Genomic DNA, 8,739 nt, shown 5'->3' with positions numbered 1-8,739 from the left:
AAAGGACAACAGGGGAGATGCAATGTATAAAGCAGTAGGGTGTAGGGAGAGTGAAGCTGTTTTTGCTATAAAACAGGTGGTAGGAATTTTTTAAAAGATGTGTTTGGGCTGGGTCGTGGTAGCTTGCACCTTTAATCACAGCCCTCAGGAGGCAGAGGCAGAGGCAGAGGCAGAAGGATCTCTGTGAGTTCAAGGCCAGCCTGGCCTACAGAGTAGTTCCAGGGCAGGCTCCAAAGTCACAGAGAAACCCTGTCTCAAAAAAACAAAAAGAAAAACAAACAAACAAAAAGATGTCAGAGCTAGAGAGATGTCAGAGCAGTAAAGAGTACTTGTTGCTCTTGCAGAGGACCTGGGTTCTCATGGTGGTTCATAAACACCTTTAACTCCAGTTCAAAGGATGTGATCATCTCTTCTGACCTTTTAGACACTGAGCATTCATATAGCACAATACATGCATACAGGCAAAACAACCACACATACACATTTAAATCAATACACCTAATATTTTTTTGAAATTAGGAAATATGTGTTTATCAGGATGTAGGTGCTAGAGCCTAGAAAGGGGAATCAGACCTCCAGAACTAGAGTTGGGGGGACTGTGACTGTCAGATGTGGGGGTTGAAGACCAAATTCTCTGGTCTTCCACAAGAACAGGAGCTCTTCCCTGCAGAACCCAGACTCTAGCACCTGCTGCCATTTTTGAGACAGCATCCTGCTACTGCGTAACAGTTTCCTTCAAGACAGAACTATTCCATTCTGCAGGGAAGGTCTTTAAATAGGATGGTAAATACCTCAAATCTATACAGGAAGTCCCTGAAACTGACCAGATTCACTAGACCTCTCCCTGCCCGAGTAAGCAATAAAAGCTAAGAATCCCTCAAAGGCAAGACAAGCTGCAAAGATGGCTCAGAAGCTTAGAGGCAAAGATGCTCTGTCTAGCAAAACTGTGAAAAAAAGACAAATCCAGCCTCCTAGAAGACGTTCAGACCAATTGAGGCACCTGGAAAGGACACGCTCCTGCCTGTTGAGCTGCCTGCAGACTGTGCAGTGTGCTCCAGGTTCCCAGATTTGTGAGCTTGTCACCATGCTGGGGTGGACCTTGGTGGTGCAGCTGTCTTTGAGTCATTTCTGCTCCTGTCAGTAACCCCAATAAAACTCATTGGTACACCAAATTGGACTTTGGTGGTATCTATCCTTTGGTCCATATGGGTTCCTTATATGGGCTGATGTGTATGCTGCATTTCCCCAGGAAAAGTTTTGTCACATAACAGTAACCCCAGTGAAACTCATGGGTTCACTAAGTTGGATTTTGGTGGTATTTGTACTTTGGTCTGTTGTGAGTGAGCCTTCTAGAAAAAGTTTTGTCAAACAACAATAGGCTAGGCTCCATCCTCTTGCCTCAGCCGCTAAAGCACTGGGATTATGGGCATGTACAGTCCTACCTAGGCCTAGGCAGTATATTTGACTCTTACCGCCATGGCCTTTGTGGAGTAGGCTGTGTGGAGCCATTTCCAGTACACAGTGTGAGCTTCTCAGCTCTACCCACACCAGCCATGCGTGTGTAGACCTTACTTCCGTTTCTGGGAAACGGCCAAAGGATTTCTCTCAGTTCAGACATGCTCGTAAATGTGCCATGAGTGTCAGTTCCCTTACTACAGTTGGGGGCTCTGTCCCCAGCTGGCGGGATCACAGGAAGACCAACTGCCACCCCCTCCCAAACCTATCACTGACCTGACGTCTCACATAGAACTCAGTTGTAATATCTCACTAGACAGCAGATGTAGACCCAGACTCCCCACATCCAGACACAACTTATGGGATAGTTCCACTGGGGCATCTGGTCTCTCCTCTTTTAACCCAACAAAAATACCCAGGCATTGCTGCCTGCGACCAGGACCTCACACAAGTCAGAACCACAAGTAAACAAGAACCGTCCCACAGATTACAACCTAAACAGGATGTCACCATCTGGAGGACTCACATTAGCAGGATGAACATCCAGAGAAGACCCCCAGGGCATGGTGACCCCTGACCCCCCCAACCATGTTAGCATAGGCCAGACCAAACATGAGAAGGGTGTGTGTGTGGGGGGGGGTTGGAAGTGGTGGTGCAGACATCTCAGAGATGAAAGATGCTTAAGAAACCATGGTGTGAGATGCCTGAAGAACAGGGCCAGTGGATGAAGGAGAAGGCAGTTCTGTCCCATACTGGAGCTTAGTTTCCCCACTGTATGATGGGTAGCCACAGAGATGTGAAAGTAGGTGCTGGATGGGGGCAGACAGGTGGCAGCTGGTTAACCTGTCCCTCTGCCTTTGCCTGGTGTGTGAGTGGGAGGCTTGTGCTTAGCAGCCCAGATGGAGAGAATGGGGGTGCAATTTGTCATGTTTCTGCTCAGAGCCTCTCAGCTAAGCAGATTTTTAAAAATTATTAGTGATTGTTGCCATATATTTTCAATCTACATTTCTTTCTTTTTTAAAGAAATGGAGTAGGTAGCCAAGGATAACCTTGAACTCCTGATTTCTGATTCTCCTGCTTTACTTCCCCCACTACCACCATTTCTTTTCCTTCCTTCCTTCCTTCCTTCCTTCCTTCCTTCCTTCCTTCCTTCCTTTCTTTTCTTTTCTTTTTTTTTTTTTTTTTGAGACAGGGTCTCTCTATGCAGTCCTGGCTGTCCTGACAACTTCTGGAGTGCTGGAATTAGAGGTGGTGCCTGCTCCTGCCCCTCTCACATGGCTTGCCTTCCCCTCATAAGAGACAGGTGTGTGTGTGTGTGTGTGTGTGTGTGTGTGTGTGTGTGTGTGTGTGTGTGCGCGCGCGCGCGCGCGCGCGCGCCACCACTCCAGACTTCCAACTCGAATTTCTTTTGGATTAAAGGAGAGAAGAAAGGAAGAGGGAAGGAGCTCAGGAGGGTAGGGTGTGAGGGAAAGAACTTAGAATTAAGAGAGAGGCAAAAGAAAGAAAAGTTGGGTGAGAGGTGGGGCTGTAGCTCAGCTACAGAGTGCTTGGGAGCATGTATGGCACCTCGGGTTTGATCTCCTGTACTTTATAAGCTGGTCCTCAACCTATAATAGCAGCAAGAGATAGAGGCAAGTAGACTTCTGTGAGTCTGAGGCTAGCGTGATTTACATAGTGAGACTCTGTCTCAAAAAGGCAAAAATGGATTAAACAAAGAGCCATCAAGCCTGAAGACTCTATTATGGTATTTTTGTTTGTTTGTTTTGTTTTTGTTTTTGGAGACAGAGTTTCTCTGTGAAACAGTCCTGGCTGTCCTGGAACTCTGTAGACCAAGCTGGCCTCCAACTCAGAGAGATCCACCTGCCTCTGCTTCCCGAGTGCTGGGATTTAAAGCATGAGCCACCACTGCCTGGTACCCAAGACTCTAGTTTAATCCCTGGCACCCATGTGGTAGACAGAACTGACTTCCATACATTGTCCTCTAACTTCCAGTCTTGTACCCTGGCATGAGTAAACACACACACACACACACACACACACACACACACACACACACACAGACTTGCATGTTTGTGCACGCCTCGGGGATATTTTTATGTGTGGCTAGACTTGCATTTTCCTACTCTATGGGACCCTGGTCTTCTGTCCTCTTTCTGGAGTGTTACATCCTGACTTTTCAGTAGCTATGTCAGTATCATTCTTCTTCCTGAAGGCCTAGGGACAGGCCTTCCACCTAGTACTACAAAGTTGAAGCGCAGGCAAAGGCAGCAGGAGCACTGACCTGCAGGTCTCAAGGTTTCTAGACTACCCTGTGGATGCTGAGCTCTATCAGCCTGGCTTTGACTGGCTTCCTGTGCAGGGAGTCTAGCCCTCTGGACTGTTCTCTGCTGCTGTGAGTTAGCAGTTTATCTATCTATCACACAGCAGTGGTGTGTGACAGGGCCTCCTAGTTGCCAGGAAGTGTGTTTTCAACAGCTGCATATAGAACTGGGGCTGTGTCTAGACTGGGGGACAGTTTCCAATTGGGAAGGTTGGAGAGATGGAGCAGTTTCTCCAGTCTACTCCATAGCTTTCACTTTCTCACCAGTGACAAGGTACAACTACCCACCACCACCACGTGGCCCTTTCCTACTTGGTCTGTGAGAGAGCATTTTGGGCAAGGCTTGGTCTCAGGGTGGTAGTGGCTTCTTATGTTTTTCTGGAGATCAGGATTATGGGGCTATTCTCAAAGTAGCACTGCATAGTTGGGGCAGCCCCTTGTATACATAACACTTTCAGATCTTAGATGTAATAGGAGTCTCCGGTCCAACAGGTAATGCAAATGAAACAGGGGTCTTCTATAGGTTTTACAGCTAAGCAAAATGAGGCACAGACAGGAAATGGAGAAAGAAGAGTGTGGAAGCTTTCTGACCTGACCCTGTCATGGGACTGGGGCAGAAGTCTCAGGATGTTAACATTGTGGTCTTTAGCTCTATTCAACAGGTTGGAAAGTATAGGCCCTGGGGGAGCAACATCAGTTCTTTAGAGGCTAAGCTAGGATTTGGACCATGGCATAAGAGGAGACCACATATCCAGAGAACTCATCTCAGTCTTGATTTGGACGTTTTGTCCCAAATGATCAGCTGATGCTGGCATAGACTGTGATGCAGGCTAGGAGCCATCAGACTACTGGGGACAGTTCCCAGCTTGTGGCAAGGTCTTTCTCTCTACAAAGTTTTCTGAATACAAGCAGGAAGTGATTTGTTACTTTGTATAAAACATGGTTGGAAGGTCCTGGGGTAAAAACCAACTAGATTTAAGCATGAACTCAGTTAAGTATTTGGAGCTGATTCAATCTGGAGAAGTAAGGGAGGCATGAGTGGGAACACAGGGTTAGTATCGTGCAGGGTCTTTCATGAATGGTGTAAATGAACCATGGTGCTGGGAGAGCTGAGTATTATTTTTGTGCATGATTAAACCAGGGTTAGAGAAGGAGGACATCAAGTAAAGTTCTTTGGTCTGGAGGAACAGAAATTGAATCTAGTTAGCCAATGGGAGAGAGGAATATGTACTATGCAACACATACCCATGTCCAAACAATGCATCCAGTCCTCAGAGCCCCACCTGTCGGGGGCTGTACATGTGCCTCTCTCTGAATAACCATATAAGAAAGGGAGAGAGAGGAGTTTGGAAAGAATTGGAACAGCTCAGAGAATCTCAGGCAAGGCTGGGAAAGATCACCACCCCGGATTGCTCCAGTACCTCAGAAGTGAGAGGGTTTACAGGCAAATTCTTTTTGCTTGTTTGTTTTGAAACAGGATCTAGTATTTAGAGCTATCCTGGAATTCATTCTGTAGACCAGGCTAGCCTTAAGCTCTCTCAAAGATCCACCTGCTTCTGCCCCGCATGCCTGGCTGGCAAGCGTATTCTTGACACAGTGGATAGATGTCACAATTAATCCAATGGAGGACGACCATATGGGTAGGAGGTTGTCTGACAGCACCCAAGCTGTCATTGATGGCTGGCACAAGCGCTACCTTTGGGTCTGAGAACTCAGTGTAAGTTGCTGCCTAACAGGGACCTAGAGATAACTATGGAATTGATCTTCCTTCCTCTTCGGCAGGAGTTTCCAGGCTCTTGGCTTCTCATCCAAAGAATTGAAAATAAGGGCTCACACCTATCTGCAAAAGAAGTAAGATCAAGGCTGGGCGTTGGTGGTGCACGCCTTTAATCCCAGCACTCGGGAGGCAGTGGCAGATGGATCTCTGTGAGTTCGAGGCCAGCCTGGTCTACAGAGGGAGTGCCAGGATAGGCTCCAAAGCTACACAGAGGAAGCCTGTCTCGGAAAAAAACTAATAATAAATAAATATTAAAAAGCTGGGCAGTGATGGTGGGCCACATGGGTGAGTGTACTCAGGGTGCTTCCTCTTACGGAGTTCAAGAGGAGGAGTAAGGTGGCCAAAGGCTGTAGTTTGTGTTTCTCCTTTTTTTTGTTGTTCCTACTGAGCATGTTCCTTTCCATAATGCATCTGATTTTAATTATATGCGTGCCCAATTATGCATATATAAAAAATGGTAAGGGGGTAAACAAAAAAAAAAAACCTAAACGTTTACATGAGGACCTTGCAGTACATATACCAAAACCAGTTGAGGCCCAATAGGTCTTTCTCTGTTTTGTACTGGATACATTGGGAGCATATTTGAATAGAAACTGTCTAAGTTTGACTGTTACAGGTGGAAAAACTTACACTATTATTTAGAACAAAATTTCTTCACATGTGAATCAAGACCCCTTTTGAGGTCGAACAGCCCTTTCATAGGATTGCCTAAGACCACCAGAAAATGCCGATATTTATATTATGACTCATTAGCAAAATTACAGTTATGAAGTAACAACAAAAAATAAATTTATAGTTAGGGGTCACCACAACATGAGAAACTGTATTTAAGGGTCACAGCATTAGGAAGGTTAAGAGCCACTGGTTTAGAGAGAAGTATACTGTAGCTCAAAGCAGATGGGGGTCCAAAGTTGCTAGATGCATTGTTTAGACAACGGTGTGTGTGTGTGTGTGTGTGTGTGTGTGTGTGTGTGTGTTTGTGTGTGTGTGTGAAAGAGAGAGAGAGACAGACAGAGACAGAGACAGAGACAGAGACAGAGACAGAGAGACAGAGAGAGACAGAGAGAGAGAGAGACAGATTGAGTGTGCATAGTACACACAGGCAAAAGAGCTAGGCTGTCAAGCACTTTGTCACAAGGAACTGGGACCTGGGGTGGTACAAATCCAAACTGAGCAGAGCCCCAGATTGTTGCTCTGTTCCCTGGCTTCCCTGATTCAGTGCCATGGCCCACCCCACAGCTCAGCTATGTTTCCTACTCTCTAATTTTGAGATAAGGATTCATCAGAGTACTCAGGCAGGTCTTGAGCTGGCCTCTCAAATGCTGGGATCCACCAGGCTTGGGCGGAACTTTTCTTTGAGGACCTTACCTCGCAGACACAACTGCACAGGAAAGTGAAGGTGAAACTGGAAGAAGACAGACACCGAATGCCCCATTGTTTCTGGTGAGAGAATGCAGTGGGTAATGTTTTTTGTTCCATAGGACTTTTAACTATATGAAAGCATTAAGAACAAGGCAGTAAGCCGGGCGGTGATGGCACTCGTCTTTAGTCCCAGCACTTGGGAGGCAGAGGCAGGCAGATCTCTGTGAGTTTGAAGCCAACCTGATCTACAAATTGGGTTCCAGGACAGCTAGGACTGTTATACAGAGAAACCCTGTCTCAAAAACAAAAAATCAATCGGGGGAGGTTGGTGGGGAACATGGGAGGATGGGAGGGCAAGGGACTAGTGGGGAGATGGATATGTAAATATGAGTAGTAATTAAAGAAAAAAATTAAACAGCAGCAAAAAAGAACAAGGCTGGGGTGTGGCTCAGGGCTAGTTCACCTGCTCAGGCATGTGCAAGGTTCTAGGTTCCATATCGGGACTAAAGGGGGAAAAAAGGCAAGAACAGAAAGTGAGGTACTTCTTACACTGATGCATGGGTGCAGAAGAGCTCTGATATGCACTTCTGGAAAGAGGAGGCCTCATCCAGATAGCACTGCTCAGAATGTGTAGAGGAGCAGACCATGCAGTCATCCTGGCGCAACTGTTCCACCAGCCACACCACGTATATGACCTTGGCCTCTTAGGATTGTAGCACCAGGTGGCATCTTAGCCTCACACTCTTAGCTTGTATGAGCATGCGCTGTGATGTTTGTACAGGCTGGACCAGAGTATTGCTTAGCTGTGAGGCCTGTGTTCAGATTCCCAGCACACAAACAAAAAATGGACACACACACACACACACACACACACACACACACACGGTGGGAGTGGGTAGGGAGGGAAAGAAGAAGGGAGGGAGGGAGAGAGGCCTAGAGTTGCTCAGAAGAGGGCTGCAAGAGGAAGACTGTCTCTCAATTGGCACTCTTTTCTGTGCAGGTTTGTTTGTGTTTATTTTATTTGCCTTTGTTTTCCCTTTTTTTTTTAGGGGGGGGTGGTTTTTGGGACAGGGTTTCTCTGTGTAGCTTTGGAGCCTGTCCTGGAACTTGCTCTTGTAGACCAGGATGGCCTCAAACTCACAGAGATCCACCTGCCTCTGTCTCCTGAGTGCTCAGACTAAAGGCATGCACCACTACCACCTGGCCTGGCTGTGTTTTTGAGTCAAGGTTTTGATATTTAGCTCAGGGTGCCCTTGAATTTGTGATTCTTTTGCCTCATTTGGATGACAGGCATGCACCACTACACCTGGAACCTTGACAGGTTGAAGATGTGAGTACAAGCCGTTACGTTACGGTGGCTTAGGCCTATAATCCAAGCACTTGAGACCTTCCCTAAGTCTCTGGAGGGCCTAGTCTTTCCCTGTTTAGTAAGAGCCATGGTGGTCTCCCAGACTTCAGTTTCCAAAGTATTTCCTCCTCTGTTTTTGTCCCTGAGGTAGAATGCAATTTCCATGACAGGAAGGATTATATTTCCTTGTCACTGGTGGGAAAATGAGGCCCAGAGAAATTTGGTGGACAAGAAGTTATGTTTCTGGAGCTGGCGTTGATGGTGCACGCCTTTAATCCCAGCACTTGGGAGGCAGAGGCAAGCAGATCTCTGTGAGTTCGAGGCCAGCCTGGTCTCCAGAGCGAGTGCCAGGATAGGCTCCAAAGCTACACAGAGAAACCCTGTCTCGAAAAACCGGAAAAAAAAAGTTTCTTTTTATTTATTTGTGTGTGTGTGTGTGTGTGTGTGTGTGTGTGTGTGTGTGTGTGTGTCCTCTTT

The sequence above is a fragment of the Cricetulus griseus genome, chromosome 7 (genome assembly GCF_003668045.3).
Source record: "Cricetulus griseus strain 17A/GY chromosome 7, alternate assembly CriGri-PICRH-1.0, whole genome shotgun sequence".
Classification (NCBI taxonomy): Eukaryota; Metazoa; Chordata; class Mammalia; order Rodentia; family Cricetidae; genus Cricetulus; species Cricetulus griseus.
Note: the sequence above shows the minus strand (reverse complement) of the source record.